Source organism: Bufo bufo, chromosome 4 (genome assembly GCF_905171765.1).
Source record: "Bufo bufo chromosome 4, aBufBuf1.1, whole genome shotgun sequence".
Classification (NCBI taxonomy): domain Eukaryota; kingdom Metazoa; phylum Chordata; class Amphibia; order Anura; family Bufonidae; genus Bufo; species Bufo bufo.
The window spans coordinates 56,160,419-56,177,818 of NC_053392.1; the positions used below are offsets into that span (position 1 = coordinate 56,160,419).

Below are 17,400 nucleotides of genomic sequence, written 5' to 3' on the forward strand. Positions count from 1 at the left end.
GTGGAAGAGATTGAGTGCACTATAAAGGCTCTCTGAAGCCAGGTAATAGCTGTTTTTTAACGCAATTTGCCGCAAATAAAATCAGATCAAACCAAACTTTTTGGAAAAATTTGGTGAACCGGCCGAATCGAATTTTTGTAAAATTAGCTTATCTCTAATAGTAACAACTGCATGCCCAATCAGACAGATAATGATTTGTCATACAATTTCAACAGTCACATCATATACCTTCATATTCTATTCCATAAATATTATAGCAGTAAAACCTGCCCACTGTGCCCAGCCATCATCTTGTGATCCTGTTTCTACTTGTGCTGTACCCACACCTGTGCAGCCATTACGGGCTGAGTAACTAGCTCGCTTACAGATAGATATATGATATGAGTTTTTGTTTTGGCAGGAGGAATTTGAACTTATGAATCAAGCTGAAGAAGCCGGACCTGGACTTATTTCCTTTAAGAAGCTAAACATTACCAAAAAGAAAAGTTTACTGTGAACACTGCAGGATTAAAGGTAAGATACAATAGACTTGATATTACATTTCAATGTACTGTATATACTTCTGCAATAGCAAGTTAAATCGATAAAAACATAGAGAGATAATAGATATTAGATAGATATGAGGTAGATAGATAGATTGATAAATAGATATTAGATAGATAGATAGATAGATAGATAGATAGATAGATAGATAGATAGATAGATAGATAGATAGATACTGAGATAAATACAAATCTTTTATCCTCTGCTAAACCAAATATTGGAGGAAGGGAATTATTTTCTGTGGGAGATTTGAAACATTTCAAGTAAATTTAAATATTCAATGTTCTTACCTCTCCTCATTAATGCCACCCAACAGATAACTGGAATTTGTATAGTGCCAACCGGAAATTGGAAGCCTATATTGGTAACCGGAAATTCTATATAAGTGTTGCATGGACATAACTGATTGTTACACGGTGTAACAGCCGAGCTGATTGTGTGTCCATTTCTCCCTTTCCACCAGGGTGCAGTAAGTTCTAGTATTTCACTGCATTTTTCTTATTCTATTATTGCTGTTGTGTACATTATTTTTACTTTGTCTCATTTTATATCAGTTTTATGTACTCACTGTACAATTTTTTGTGTATAAAATATTCACTTTATAAGCCCATCTTGTTGCTCTAAAGAATCCATATCCTGAACATGAGTAGAATTTATATAAGTGGTTTTTGTAGTGTTTCCAATTTACGGCAAAGTCATTGGGGTTTTGGGTGTGTGGTCTGTGCGTTTGTAGGGAAATCTACTCTCACTTTGCCAAAGAGTAAGTCTGTGCAGAGTGAGAACTTGTAGGTAGTTTGTCCCCCGGCAGATTCATGCTTGGTCACAGGACGCAGTGGCACGTATGCTACAACAGCAGAAGATTTTTGTACCCTTATCCAGATCTGTGTCTCCACACAATCTTGTCTCTGAGCTCTACGGTCAGTTCTTTCCTCCACATGGTTTGGTGTTTGCTCTGATTCATTGTCAGCTATGAGATCTTATATATACAGGGCTGTGTCTTTTCAAATCATGTCCAATCAACTGAATTTACCACATGTGACTCTAATCAAATGTACAGTACAAGCATCTCAAAGATGATTAAGAAACTGGGAGGTCACTAGAGCTGAAGAGTTGTAGAGAATCAAGTTTTTCCTAAAAGTCGGAATTAATTCCACTTCGGATGCTTTGCTATGCTCAAAAGCAGTCCTGTATAAATCAATTGCTGTTACCTGTATAGTCATGATTCAATTTGTCTTTCCACAGAAACCTTTCCTGGCACCATGACCATCTCTGATCCCAACACACTGGTTCTGTCCATCATTTTATGCCTTTTTCTTGCCCTACTTTTCTTTGGATGGAAAAAAAATGATCGCTATAATCTGCCCCCTGGACCCAGACCGTTACCAATCATTGGAAACCTTCACATTCTAGACCTGAAGAAACCGTATCAGACACTTCATCAGGTAAAATTCAGCCTGTATGATTATTTTATCCAGGTTCTGGTTCCGTCCCCTGGAAGACATGAGAATATAATAAACTGCATACAGTATATGGAGTCAGTATTTAAAAGGAACCTATTATGTTGACCATGGTGTCTGATCTGCAGTCAGCCTGTTATATAATATGAGTAGCTGAGCAGATGGATATATAGATTTGTGGGAAAAGACGGAATATAACTAGTATTTTATTTACTTTAATCACTCCTTATTCCTGGGTTAGGAGTCAAATGGGAGGTCCTAATCTGTGACTGACAACTCTATTATCACGGCTGTGTCATGGTCTAATGGTAGTGGACCGTGACACTTTTGCTGTGCATGCTTGTTGCCGGTGGCTACGTGTTGTTTTAGCATGTTTGGACACTTCCTCTTTAAGTTTGGTGTTTGTGTGTAAGGGGTTAAGGTGTGCAAGGTGGAGCTGGGTGTGGCCTCATGGCTTTTCTTATGTTGGAGTTGTGAGGTTGAGGTCAGTTGTTTGTCTGTCTTTGTAGGAGAAGGAGCTTTGCTCCTCTCTGGATGTGTCACCTGTCTGTGAGGGCCTCCTTGTGGAACATCAAGGTCTTTAGTGATGTCTCCGTATGTTCTCCTCCTTGTTTCCAACCTTACCTGTAGTTATATTTGGTGTGGTTTTGTTTTGGGGATTTGTGGTTATGTCTAGTTTGGTGCTCTATGTCTAGTATATTTGGTGTATTGCCCAGCATGGTTGCTAGACATCCCCTTGTTTGTCTGTACCTCCGGTGAGGGGGTATCAGGGGTTCCTCAGAGGGGGAGCCACAAGTCAGCAAGCAGTAGTTGTTCCACCCAGTCGTTGTGGCAGGTAAGTGCTGTTGTTCCAGTGCTTGTCATTTTGCGCTGGGCTCTTACCTGCTGCTGTGTGTGTGCTGTCGTGGATGAACCGGTTGTCTCTTATTCCTGACTCTTATTTCAGGGATTGTTAAGGTCAGAAGGACCCAGGTTCCGGAGTATGAGCCCCCCTACCATGGAGACCGGCTCATACACTTAGGAGGTCAGGGATAGGATGAGGGTGGTGTTAGGAGGTGACCTGCTCCCCTTATCCCGGTATCCAGGCCTAGTTGCTTTCCAAAATTCCGTACATTGTACGGTGGGGAGTTTTCCCCCACTCCCCACCATGAAAGTATGTTTCACAATGGCTCCCCAGGTGTTTCTTTTGTTTGGAAAAGGGGCGCAGCAAGTATCGCCATCCGTTTCTGGCGTTCATGCTTGTCCTACAGAGGGAGGGCGAAAGGGGGGTCACCATTAATGGTGCGGTTCTTGGTAACTGGTGGTTGCCATGGTTATGAACCGTTGCTTGTGTTGGTGCATCCCCTCGTCCAGTTTTCAGTGATTCCTATCTCTGGTCGTGTTGCTGGCAGCATTTCTTTGGCGTACTGGCTGTGTGCTGGTTGGGGAATGTTTACTGGCATCAGTCTGGAGTGGGAACTGTGTCAGAGATGGATTTGGTGTTCAGTATGGTCTCTCCTGACTGTTTGTTGGCTGGCTGCCAGGGGCCTAGTTGGTGGTCCTGGCGGCAGTTTTGAGGGACGTCCTGACACCGATTCTGCATTTTTTTCGCCTGTTATGTTTTGGGTAGGGCTTTGAGGGGAGAAAGTGTCACAGCTGTGTCATGGTCTGGTGGTAGTGGACCGTGACACTTTTGCCGTGCATGCTTGTTGCCAGTGGCTAAGTGTTGTTTTAGCATTTTTGGACACTTTCTCTTTATGTTTGGTGTTTCTTCCCATTTTGATGTGTATGGTGTTAAGGCGTGCAAGGTGGAGCTGGGTGTGGCCTCATGGCTCTTCTTATGTTGGAGTTGTGAGCTTGAGGTCAGTTCTTTGTTTGCCTTTGTAGGAGAAGGAGCTTTGCTCCTCTCTGGATGTGTCACCTGTCGGTGAGGGCCTCCTTGTGGAACATCAAGGTCTTTAGCGACGTCTCCCTATGTTCTCCTCCTTGTTTCATACCTTACCTGTTCTTATGTTTAGTGTGGGTTTGTTTTGGGGATTTGTTGTTATGTATAGTTTGGTATTCTACGTCTGGTATGTTTGGTGTATTGCTCGGCATTGTTGCTATACATCCCCTTGTTTGTCTGTACCTCCGGTGAGGGGGTCCCAAGGGTTCCTCAGAGGGGGAACCACAAGTCAGCAAGCAGTAGTTGTTCCAACTAGTCATTGTGGCAGGTAAGTGCTGTTGTTCCAGTGCTTGTCATTTTGCGCTGAGCTCTTATCTTCTGCTATGTGTTTTTGCTTGCTGTCTGCTTCTTCCTAGTTGCTAGGCCTGTGTGAGACTCCGGTTCATCCGTGTCGTGAATGAACCGGTCGTCTCTTATTCCTGATTCCTATTTCAGGGATTGTTAGGGTCAGAAGGACCCAGATTCCGGAGTATGAGCCCCCCTACCATCGAGGCCGGCTCATACAGTTAGAAAGTCAGGGATAGGATGAGGGTTGCGTTAGGAGGTGACTTGCTCCCCTCATCCTGGTATCCAGGCATAGTTGCTTTCCCAAATTCCCTACATTGTACGGTGGGCAGTTTTCCCCCACCGTGACATCTATATACAGTTGCAAGAAAAAGTATGTAAACCCTTTGGAATGATATGGATTTCTGCACAAATTGGTGATAAAATGTGATCTGATCTTCATCTAAGTTACAACAATAGACAATCGCAGTCTGCTTAAACTAATACCACACCAAGAATTAAATGTTACCATGTTTTTATTGAACACACCATGTAAACATTCACAGTGCAGGTGGAAAAAGTATGTGAATCCCTAGACTAATGATATCTCCAAGAGCTAATTGGAGTGAGGTATCAGCCAACTTGACTCCAATCAATGAGATGAGATTGGAGGTGTTGGTTACAGCTGCCCTGCCCTATAAAAACACACCAGTTCTAGGTTTGTTTTCACAAAAAGCATTGCCTAATGTGAATGATGCCTCACACAAAAGAGCTCTCAGAAGACCTACGATTAAGAATTGTTGCCTTGCATAAAGCTGGAAAGGGTTATAAAAGTATCTCCTAAAGCCTTGCTGTCCATCAGTCCACGGTAAGACAAATTGTCTATAAATGGAGAAAGTTCAGCACTGCTGCTACTCTCCCTAGGAGTGGCCATCCTGTAAAGATGACTGCAAGAGCACAGCGCAGACTGCTTAATGAGGTGAAAAAGAATCCTAGAGTATCAGCTAAATACTTACAAAAGTCTCTGGCATATGCTAACATCCCTATTAGCGAATATACGATACGTAAAACACTAAACAAGAATGGATTTCATGGAAGGATACCACAGAGGAAGCCACTGCTGTCCAAAAAAAACACTGCTGCACGTCTACAGTTTGCACAAGAGCACCTGGATGTTCCACAGCAGTATTGGACAAAATATTCTGTGGACAGATGAAACCAAAGTTGAGTTGTTTGGAAGAAACACACAACACTATGTGTGGAGAAAAAGAGGCACAGCACACCAACATCAAAACCTCATCCCAACTGTGAAGTATGGTGGTGGGGGCATCATGGTTTGGGGCTGCTTTGCTGCGTCAGGGCCTGGACGGATTGCTATCATCGAAGGAAAAATGAATTCCCAAGTTTATAAAAACATTTTGCAGGAGAACTTAAGGCCATCTGTCCACCAGCTGAAGCTCAACAGAAAATGGGTGTTGCAACATGACAACGACCCAAAGCATAGAAGTAAATCAACAACAGAATGGCTTAAACAGAAGAAAATACACCTTCTGGAGTGTCCTGACCTCAACCCGATTGAGATGCTGTGGCATGACCTCAAGAAAGCAGTTCAAACCAGACATCCCAAGAATATTGCTGAACTGAAAAAGTTCTGTAAAGAGAAATGGTCTGATCTGCAACTACAGGAAACATTTGGTTGAAATTATTGCTGCCAAAGGAGGTTCAACCAGTTATTAAATCCAAGGGTTCATATACTTTTTCCACCTGCACTGTGAATGTTTACATGGTGTGTTCAATAAAAACATGGTAACATTTAATTCTTTGTGTGTTATTAGTATAAGCAGACTGTGATTGTCTATTGTTGTGACTTAGATGAAGATCAGATCACATTTTATCACCAATTTGTGCAGAAATCCATATCATTCCAAAGGGTTCACATACTTTTTCTTCCAACTGTATATGCCCACTGGATGCCAAAGACCAGAATTAGGAGGGATTTCAGGTCCTTCTGCTCAATAACATGATACCGGTAGATTATGCAGCATTTTTATTTTGATAGGTTCCATACCCTTTAAAAAGACTATATACGTTTTCTTTAAAATTCCTTTTGGAGACAATTTTTAATGGGTTTTGGCAACAAGCCATGCAAGGGGTATTCCTATCTTAGACATTAGTGGAATGTCACTAAGATACGCAATCAATGTCAGATAGATGCAATTCCCACATCTGAGACACACCTATCTCCAGAACTCTCGCAAGAGTGCCACCACTCCCACTCAGCACTTTGGGAGTTCTGAAGAAAGTTGAGCGCTGGCTTGGCTATTTCCAGCAGTCCCAAAGCGCTGAATGGAGGGATGGCTGCCCTTGAGCTGCGGGCTTTCCCTTCCCTTCAGTGGACCTTTTCCTGGAGATACGAGCAGGTCCCAGAGGTGGGACCCGCATCTATCTGACATTGATGGCATATCCTAGCAATATTTGATCAATTTCTAAGATGTGTCAACCCATTTAATTTTCCTGCAGTGTCAACACAGTAAAAATGAAACATTACACAGTTCTCATTGAAATCAAAGGACTATCCTTTTAACGCATATATGCTTGTCCTCCACAGAAAGATATTCTTTGCCTTGGTTAATAGATGGGGTTATGAATAGGTGATCCTCCTCCCTCTATTTATGTAGAATCTGAATGAGTATTAGAAAATGGATTTAATAAATCAGGATCTTTCATTAAGTGGTTGAATTTAGTGACCACCAATATGCCGTTTTAAGGCAATCAGTAAGGGGCTGCTTAACTACTTACATGCCATGGACAATAGCGCCCGCTGCATGTAAGCGGTTCCATAGGGAGTGGACTCCCTTTGTCTCCCATCCTTATCCCACAAAGAGTGTCCCTGCTCTAACTGCCCAGACAGGCAGAAGCACAGATAAGGGCCATTTAATTTCTTAGATGCTGCAGTCAATAGTGACCGGGCATCCAAGTGGTTTAAAAAGGAGAAAACTGTGGTATGCCTATGTCTGTGTAAGCACAGTGCAGCCTAATGAAGGCCTCAGCCTTGCCTCCAGTGTTTTCTAGCAGGCCACTCCTCTGTAGTGCAGCCTGCTAGTATATGTTAGTATAGCACTGACATTAAAATACATTGCACTACAGAAATAGTGCAATGCATGTTATAATAGATCAAAAAAATCACCTATTATAGTTAGTATTAAATGGGTAAAAAAGTAAAAAAAAAAAATAATAATAACTATTACTAATAAAAGAATCAAAATAATAAGGTTCCAAGTATAAAAAAAAAAAAAAAACTTTTTTCCATTTAAAAAAAGCTTTTCAATGTTAAAAAAAGCAAAAATAGAATCTCCTCCATATATTTGATATCGCTGTGTCGGTAACGACCCACACTATGAAATTATTATTTATCCCATATGGTGAACGACATAAAAAAATAAATAAATTGCTGTCTTTTGCTTATTCCCCACCAAAAAATGAAATAAAAAGTTAACAAAAAGCGTTTTCTAACCCAAAATGATACCAATAAAATATTTAAATCGTCCCTGAAAAATCAAGCCCTCACACAACTCTGTAGAAAATAAATAAAAAAGTTGTGGGTCTTGGAATGAAGCGATGCAAACATATTTACTTGTTTTAAGAAAAGGGGCTTTTATTGTGCAAAAGTAGTAAAATGTAAAATTATCATGTTATTTATGCTGATAAATGATGTGCAAAATGTATTATGTAAAAAAAAACTCTGTGACTGTATTGCTGTTTTCCCTTACGTCCTAACCAGCAGCACAAGTGGGGAGTTCTCCCCTGTGAAACTGGTAGGACAGGTGGAATTTTTATTGATAAAAATTACTACCAAGCTAATTAAACAATTAACTCACCCCCTATAAAGGGACGCCCGCCCTTCTACCAGTGCTTTTTTCTCTGTCCTGTGGACTTAGGACAGGTTCAAGCGGACCTGCCTGTTACCTTATTGATATTCTGTTGCTGCCAAGACTTGGACCCTTTTTGGCTTTTTTTCTATTTTCGGCCAGGATGCAGCCTCTGCCTCCTCAATCCGGATAGAGCACGCAGCTCCCATCTATTTTCCTGGCTGGATCCCACTCTTGTAGGCATGGCCCAGCACTTCGGCGGAAGGCACTGTCGTTCGGCATGTTGTCCACGGGCTCCGTCTGCCATGCTCGGCGTTCGCGCGATGCGTGCCATAACCCGGAAGTGCGTCAGATGACGACTCAGTTTCTGGATGCCCGTGGCCCCCCTTGTTTTTCTTGCAGGTTCTTACCCAGCATGATTGATAGAGGACCCCCCTTTTTAATTTTATTAAAGTTTAAGGTAGTGATAATGGGTCACTTCCGGCAGGGGGGGGCGGAGCTATGCTAGGGGACGGGTCTGTCAGCTATACAAGCATGGCAAACGCCAGACTCTCCCTCTCTGCCTGCAGTGAGTTGTTTATACAAGAGTACTCTCTCTTCAAGTTTTTTTTTTCTCAGATGGCATCTCCGAATGGCGACCAGCATGGGAAATCCTCCCATAAACACAAGCACCTAACTTGTGCCAATTGTAAGATGCCGATGCCGGACTCCTATGAATATAATAGGTGAATATAATAGGTGTCCTTTATGCCGTCCTCCCCCGACACAACCCACTATGGGTGACATGTTCGGTTGGATGAAAGAATTTATGGGGAATTCCATTATGGAGATCAAAAGTGCCCTTTCTTCTAAAAGGACCAGAGTTTCATTGCCAGGTCCTGTACCAATGGCGGAAGACATAATTTCTATAGAAGACCGTTCATCCTCTTCGGATGAAGATGATGCCACTAACCTTTTTCCTGCTGAGAAGACGCAAAGAATTCTACGCTCCATCCGATCAAGGGATCATGATGTTGAGCAAGGGGAAGCTCCACCGTCCACCTCTAGAGGACCAAGAGCGTTAAAGTGGATGAAAATGTAAGGAAAATTATGCTAACTAAATGGAAGCATCCTGAAAAAGGTCCAGTTCTCACTAAGAGATTTAAGCTGATGTTTCCTCTCCAGGAGTCGGAAGCAGAACTTTGGGTACCGACTCCGAATATCAATATGGCAATTAGTTCCTTCTGATGATGGAAGCAACCTTCAGGATCCATTAGATCGCAGTCTGAATGTACTCTGATGCACAGCTATTCCGCAGCTGCAGCCTCTGCTTCGGTCGCAGTTGCTTCCTCAGAGTTCCTCAGAGTTCCTCAGAGTTCGCAGAGTTTGTTCGGTCCCGCATTCTCAGAATCCAGTCGGACCTGGAATCTAGGGTCTCCAGAATGGACGTACTAGATCAGTTCAAAACCTTACTCCTAGGAACTGATTTTTTTTATGACGCTTCCACACAGCACCTGAAGTTAGCAGCCAAAGGCATGTCTCTCTCTTCCGCTAGTCGGCTGCCCCTATGGCTGCGTCCCTGGGTTGCCGATAACGCCTCCAAATTTCATCTTTGTGGCTTACCATATGAACTAGGGAGACTCTTTGGTTCAGAGTTGGATAAATTAATGGAGAGCCTTGCCGATAAAAAGGGGAAGTCCCTCCCCCAACAATACTTTTGGGGCCGGAGTAGGCCCAGAAGTTCAAGAACCCAGGGCCCCTCCAGGTCTCAGAGACGTCAAGAGTCGTCCAGACGCAGACGGGGTCGCGGTCGTGGAAAAGACCGTAAAGCGGATCTATGACTCTCCCGCTTATCCTCCCCTATCCCCTCCAGATCGTCTGTGCGATGCTCAAAGTTTCAGTTCCCCTCTGGTTGGAGGTTGTCTAAGTTTGTTTCAGCAGGCCTGGCTGCAAAACATTCCGGACCAGTGGGTACTAGAAATAATTATGTTTGGGTACAAAATAGATTTTCTGTCCCCTCCCCGAGAAAAGTTTGTTCTAACCAAAACTCTAAACCAGACCAAACAGTCTATCTTAGAGGATTCGGTCCTCCATTATGTACAAAAAAGGGCCCTAGAGGAAGTCCTTCTTCACGAACAGGGGCTGGAAGTATACTCCCCCGTTTTTCTAGTCCCGAAGCCGTCGGGCGATTGGCAAATGATTATAGACCTGCGTTACCTAAATCGGTTTATAAGACCAAAGCACTTCAGAATGGAGACCATTCGATCACTTATCAGTATCCTTAACCCTGGCGATCTAATGATCACCTTACATCTGAAGGATGCTTACCTTCACATCCCCATTCACCCAGCTCACAGGAGGTTTTTAAGAGTTGTGGTCTTCATAAGAGGGATGGTAAAACATTACCAGTTTGCTGTGCTGCCTTTTGGCATATCTTCTGCTCTCCACACTTCTACAAAAGTTGTGGCTCCGGTTGTCGCCCAACTCACGCTTCAAGGGCTAGAGATCGTGCGATACCTAGACGACTGGCTCTAGAAGTTCTTTTATCTCATCTTCAGCTGGCTCTTCAGTCTTTCCAGCGCTTGGGCTGGCTCATAAATTGGGAAAAATCGGAGATCCTTCCATTTACCTCCAGGATGTTCCTGGGATTTATTGTTGACTCTGAACTGAAGATCTTTCCCTTTCTCAAGAGAGGAAGGATCGAGTGATAAGAGCCTCGCAGTTCCTCATGGCACCTCGGCGGGTGTATATCAGAACTCTCATGAAGATGTTAGGCCACATGTCAGCATCTGCGGAAGCAGTTCCTTGGGCCCTATGGCACCTACGTCCACTTCAGGAAGAAGTGTTAGCAGTCTGGAATCGCAACCCCAGGGGGTTGGACAAGATGCACTTCCTGTCTACCGAAGTTGGTTCCTCCCTCAGGTGGTGGAGGAACCTATCATATGGGAGGTCCTTGATTCAACCTTGTTGGATCACGTTGACCACAGACGCCTCCCTTCTAGGTTGGGGAGCCCATCTGGAGAAGAATCCAGTACAAGGTACCTGGAGCCAGCAGGAGAGACTTCTCTCATCCAATCTGAGAGAATTGAGAGCAGTTCATCTCACTCTCTACCACTTTGCTCCTCTTATCCGCGGAAAGGCGGACAATACGACAGTAGTCGCTTACATCAACAGACAGGGAGGCACAAGATCTCAACCTCTCCTCCAGGAAGTTGGTTTAATTCTTGCTTGGGCAGAAACCAGTCTATCCCACCTTTCGGCTGTTCACATCAGTGGGAATCTCAACATAGTTGCAGATCGGATGAGTCGGGGTTTGCCAGTTCTAGGTGAATAGTCGTTGAACAGAGACATTTTCACCCAGATCACTCTCCGGTGGGGTACTCCAGAGATCGACTTGATGGCGACCTGCTTGAACGCCAAGGTGGACAGATTCTGCTCCCTCTACAAGGAGGACAATCCTCTGGCGATAGACGCTCTGTCCATAACATGGAGGTTCAGGCTGGCTTACATATTCCCTCCAATTTCCATGATACCAAGGGTATTGACGAAAATCAAACAAGGCCAGACCCTGGTCATGTACGGCCTCCAATGAGGCGAAGTTAGTTATTCACGAAGTTGTGCGAGACTTCGGTGAATAACTTTGGTATTTGATTTAAGGGATTGTCTCATACTGATTGGATATGCCATAAATGTCCGATGGGTGTTGGTCACACATCTGAGACTGACTTCTATCTCAACAATTTGGCCATGATCAAGTCTCTCAGCTATGGTATTTCATTAAATACCCAGGTGCTGGTTCCTGGCAATAAGAAGGGGGGGGGGGGGGGTAGCATTATATAATGGCAGCTTAAGGAGGGTCAGTATATACTGGCACTAGGGGAGAGGGAGCATTATATACTGGCACTGGGGGGCAGAATTATATACTGGCACTACAGGGGGGATGGAGGAGCATTATATACTGGTACTACGGGCGGACATTGCATATACTGGCACTATGGGTGAGAGAGGAGCATTATATACCATTTTATGCTGGGGGGTGTAGTATTTTATACTGGCACTGGGGGGGCATTATATACTGGCACTAGGGGGAGGGAGCATTATATACTGGCACTGGGGATCAACATTATATACTGGCACTATGGGGGATAAAGGAGCATTATTTACTATTATATACTGGCACTACGGGGTGTATAACTATATATATATAGGCTTGAGGAAGGCTCCTGTGTTAGAGCCGAAACGTCGCTACAGCCTTATGGGTAAATAAAGTTTTTTGATATTTTATCTATTGGAGTGCTGCCCTTTTTCTACGTCTGCATCATTGGATTGGCTTTTATCCACATTGGGCTTTTTGCACCCTCCATTTCCTTTTTTCTGTGACGGTGCTGCCATCTTTTTTCTTTTTTATATATATATATATATATATATATACATATATATATATATTAGCACTTCGGGCGGAGGAGTGTATATATATATATATATATATATATGCACTACAGGGGAGTTATAACTGCAACAGGGCATTACAGCTACAGGGTTCACTGCTGGAGGGGCATTATAAATACTGAGGGCACTATGGTGGCATTATTACTACTGGGGAACTGCATAGGCGTTATTATTATTGGACACAAAATGTAGGCATTGCTTTTAATGGGGAACCTCTTGGGGAGTTTTAACACTTTTGGGGACACTATTGCTAATGAGGGCAGTCTGGGAGAACCATTACTATGGGGGGACTCTATGTATGGCACTGTTATTTCTGACAGTATAGTGCTTGTGGGCATGGTGGAGCACAGCAGGCACAGTTTTGGGGGTAGGATGACAGTGGCCTTTAAAAATTTTGGGGCTGATTTGCAAAATTTTTAACAGTACCCCATGTATCATTTGCCGCATAGTAATACTAGTGTCTTCTTATGCGGCAGAGGGGGCTGAACATCCCTGTCAATTTATCGGCTCCGCCTAGGTCGCTGAAACACCTTGTCCCAGCCATGCTCTCCATTCACTTTGTAGCTTCATTCAAGAGATTTGTGGCATACCCCTTTAATTTAAACCAGCTGGAGGAGGAATGTCGACAACCACCTGGTGCAATAAAGAAGCAATAGAGGATTTCTTGTGGAACAAGCATTAAAAAGAAGCTACATGAGAAAAGTGAGGATTTACAACATAATCTCACGAAAGAAGAAAATGGTGCCTTAAAGGATTACATAATAATCCTCATGTAGTAATTTGAGCTGCAGATAAAGGTGGTTCAATTGTGGTCACAGATAAATGCCTATAGGTGCAGGAAATTCTAAAACTATTGGCACACAATAAGGTGTGCTGCAGATTAGATGAAAATCTAATGTTCAGGAACCAACTTGTGGAGCTGCTACTAGTGTTGAGCGAATAGAAGCATCCGAAGTGAAATTTGATCTGAAGTTTAAGAAAAATTTGATTCACAAGTTTTAATCCGAATTTTCTTGCTCTTCATGGTAACAAATATCTTTTGTCCTAAAATGGCAGCTACATATGTTACAAAGTGAAAGTAAGAAGCCCTGGAATGCGATATGACCATAATGCTATGCAGCCAGCCAATCAGCAGATGGCCATCCCTCGTGATGTCACAGCACTATAAAAAGCCTAATCCTGCTTGGTCTTTGCCATTTTACTGTGATTTGAGCATAGGGAGAGATGTGACAAGTGCTAGGGACAGTGTTCAAAAAGCCTTTAATTGTGGAATATTGGATAGGGAGATTACAGGGACAGCGCAGGTAGTTTTTACACACTGTAGGGTAAGCATAGGGAGAGTATAGGGAGACTGTAGGAACAATGCAGGCTGTGTAATCTGAAGCTTAAGGAACCCATAGAAGACAGTGCACTTTGCATAGGCACAGAGGACGTGTAGGGCACAGAGCTATCTTATTGAACAATGTCCTCCTTGTTTAATAGATAAGCAATTCCATTAGGCCTTGATTCTCAAATTGGGGTGAATAAGCTGTCTAATTCTACTGTTATTGGGGTGTCTACCTGCCTGTCACAGTAACTTCTCCACTACCAGAAAGGACTAGCTATGCATGTTGCTGCAATGCACTGTGATGTACAACAAGATACATTCTCCCTGCTGGCCAGGATATAGTGATTTAACATGCTTAGCAACAAATTATTTCTGAACAAAGCAAATTCTTTGGAAATATTTGGAAAAGCGTCCGAATCAATTTTTTTTAAAACTTTGCTCATCTCTAGCTCCTACAGGAGGGAGTGCCAATTGGCATGGTTACAGAAAAACAACTTGAGCATATCAACATTGCATTCTTTACATGCCCAATATTTCATGCTTTGCCCAAGGTACACAAGCATTTTTCCAGCATTAAAGGGGTTGTCCAGGTTCAGAGCTGAACCCGGACATACCCATATTTTCACCCAGGCAGCCCCCCTGATCTTAGCATCAGAGCATCTCATGCTCCAATGCGTTCCCTTGTCCTGCGTGATCATGCAGGGCAAGGGCTCTTTTGTTTACAATAACACACTGCCGGGCGGAAGCTTCCACCCAGCAGTGTGTTCGTTGAGGTCAGCGGCTCTGATGGGCATGCTTTAGCGTTGCCCTAGCTGTTTTACTGGCTAGGGCAGCGCTCAAGCCCGCCTATCAGTGCCGGTAATGTCACCGGGCTTCCTGGCAGCCCCATGGAGAGCCCGGTTCGTCACCGGAACGCCTAAAAATGCCTTTGTTTGTGCAGGGCAAAGGAGAGCATCGAAGCATGAACTGCTCCGATGATCAAATCAGGGGGGCTGCCTGGGTGAAAATGGAGGTATGTCCGGGTTCAGCTCTTGGTCAAAGGAATCGGTGATTGCTTCTGTAAAGGGCTAGACAAATATCTACCCCTACTTGTACAAAGAAGTCGTGACATTTATGGCGTATACCAAATAGGAAGAACATGTCACCGCCACTTCTGTGAGAAGGTCTGACAGACGTCCTTTTCTACCTGTTGCATGATGTTCTTTGTTTTGGTTTCACTTTGTCATCTCATTTCCTTCTCCCAGGTGTCACCTATTTAGACTAATCCTCTTTCCTTTATATTCCCTCCCATACTGCCTCACTTTGCGGTTTATACTACTTCCTGGATTTAAGTGTTCACTGCTGGAGACTTCTGTTGCTGCTTGTTCAGATAAGTCCTTTCATGTTTTGTGTTTCCTTGCTGGCTTGATTCTAGGTGACCCTGACTCCGTCCGTATTAAGTGCAGGGAGCCGGTGGTCGTGTCCCCTCACTATTATAGGGTTTTCAGGTGTCACACAGTCTAAGTACGAGGGCATGCAATCATCTACCTCTGAGACCATTGTATGTGCTTAGCAGTCAGGGTGAGCTCTAATGGTTTTTATAGGGGTCACCTTTATGCTCCTTAGTTTGGGATCAAGCCAGTCGGATGTTTATCCATAACTTCCAGCTATCTGCAACATCATCCGTTACAGAACAATATTGTTGAAGCACTCTTTTAACTCTTTTTCTATTGAAGCACCTTTTAATTAATGTGTTTTTTTTTTACAAGGATACAAGGTTGTCCTAAGGGCGTATGATTTTCCCCTTTGTTAGCCAATATTTATGCATCATAGTGGGAAGACCGCACATAACCTCTGTATAGAACATATCTATTGGTATTCTCCTCATGTGGCAGAGTCTATTCCTACTTTCACCTAATATGTAAGTGATACATATCACCTTACCCATTTGATCGCAGAGAATGCCGCCACAGCCATCTTGATTGAAGACACCTTGCAAAATCTCTGGTGCCCGGACAGCGCGGTGATGCACACGTCACCCCACATGTGATTTTGCGCAGTTTCTGCAATCAAGATGGTCGCGATGGCCTCTTTGTGCGCAAATGGATGAGGTGAGTATGTTGTTTTTTTTTACCTCCATTTCAGGAATTATAGATTTGTTACCATGAAGCATGAGGAAATTCACCTTCGTGGCGAATCAAATTTTTCCTAAAATTCAGATTCGATCAACACCAATGACAACCCTAAAGTTAAAAACAAAGGGGCAGAATTACTAAACTTGTAGATGTCGTAAGCTTAGACAGGATTGTCTTGACTTGCACCAGATTTATCACAGGAGCTCAGGCTGGATAGTGAATGTGGTGTAGGGATAGACACTTTTGTCTAACTTTATATCAACAAATGATTGGCTTACTTTGAGACAGAATTCTACGTATAGATTGTGGCACAATTTGGTCAAAAATTTCACATCTTAGGCCACAACCCTTTTCTGCAAAGTCCTGCTAAGCCCTCATATCATTTTTGAGCAAATATGAAAAAGTTGTAGAATGCAACAGCCGATGTTCCCCTGCTTACCGCAGTCCCGGGCTCCATGTTCGGCGGTGATCTGCTGTCTGTGTTTTCCCATTCACCGCCACAGTCCTGGGCTCTGTCCTTGCAGGCATCGTCTGTCCAGGAATCCTCTCCACAGTTTCCTTCCAGCCCTGAGCTCAGCAAGCTGTAGCACTTCCTTTAAGGCCGCTGCACGTCACTTCCTGTGATTTATGAGTTAGCACATTTGACTGTGCGGACCAATCCTTGCGGTCCTGCACCTATATAAGTGGTTCAGCCCCTTCCCAGGTGCCTGAGCGTCAAAGGTCCTTGTGTCTTGCAAAGGTTGCTGTTATCTGTGCTTGTGTTCCTGTGTACCTGATCCGTGCTTGTTCCTGGACTCCGCTACCTGTTTGATCCTTGCCTGTTTGCCTTGATTCTCCTGTTACCGATCCAGATTGCCTGACCAGTACCTGAGCTGCCCGCATGCTTGTTTGACTTCACCTCTGCCTCATCCTTCAGTACTGCACTGTTACTCCTGGTTACAACTCGGCCTGCTGTCTATGACTGTACCTCTGGTACCTTGCACTGGTACCCTTTGGTTCGTCAAGACTTTTCTGTTTTGTGCGTATTATTGTCATTCTGTAAAAGTGGCGTACAACTCGGACAACATGGTTCCCAGCAGCGACCAGGGAGTCCAAGATGCATCCAGACATCGTCACCATGCTGTTCCCGATCCATTTCGGTGGTGTTTCTGTCACTTTCTGACTTTTTCCAATGGACCAGGCACCGTCCCCTCTTCAGAGCAGTGGGTGCCTGGTTTAATGCTCGGGTTCTCCCATTGACTTCCATTATACTCGGGTGCTCATTAGAGCACCCGAGTATTCTGATATGTTCGGCCAGAGCACCCGAGCACTTTGGTGCTCGATCAACACTAGTAGTGACTAGTGTTGAGCGTGAATATTCGCATAGCGAATATTAATCGCGAATATCGCAATATCGATAATTCGCGAATATTGCGAATATAGTGCTATATATTCGTTATATAGAATATTCATCAATTTCTCCATCTGAACACAT

The 17,400-nt window shown here is 43.7% G+C and overlaps 1 pseudogene; it reads left to right on the forward strand.

The window, feature by feature from the left end:
• The first annotated feature begins 342 nt into the window (after positions 1–342).
• The window catches only part of LOC120997263, a 51,127-nt pseudogene continuing 34,069 nt past the window's right edge, over positions 343–17,400 (forward strand).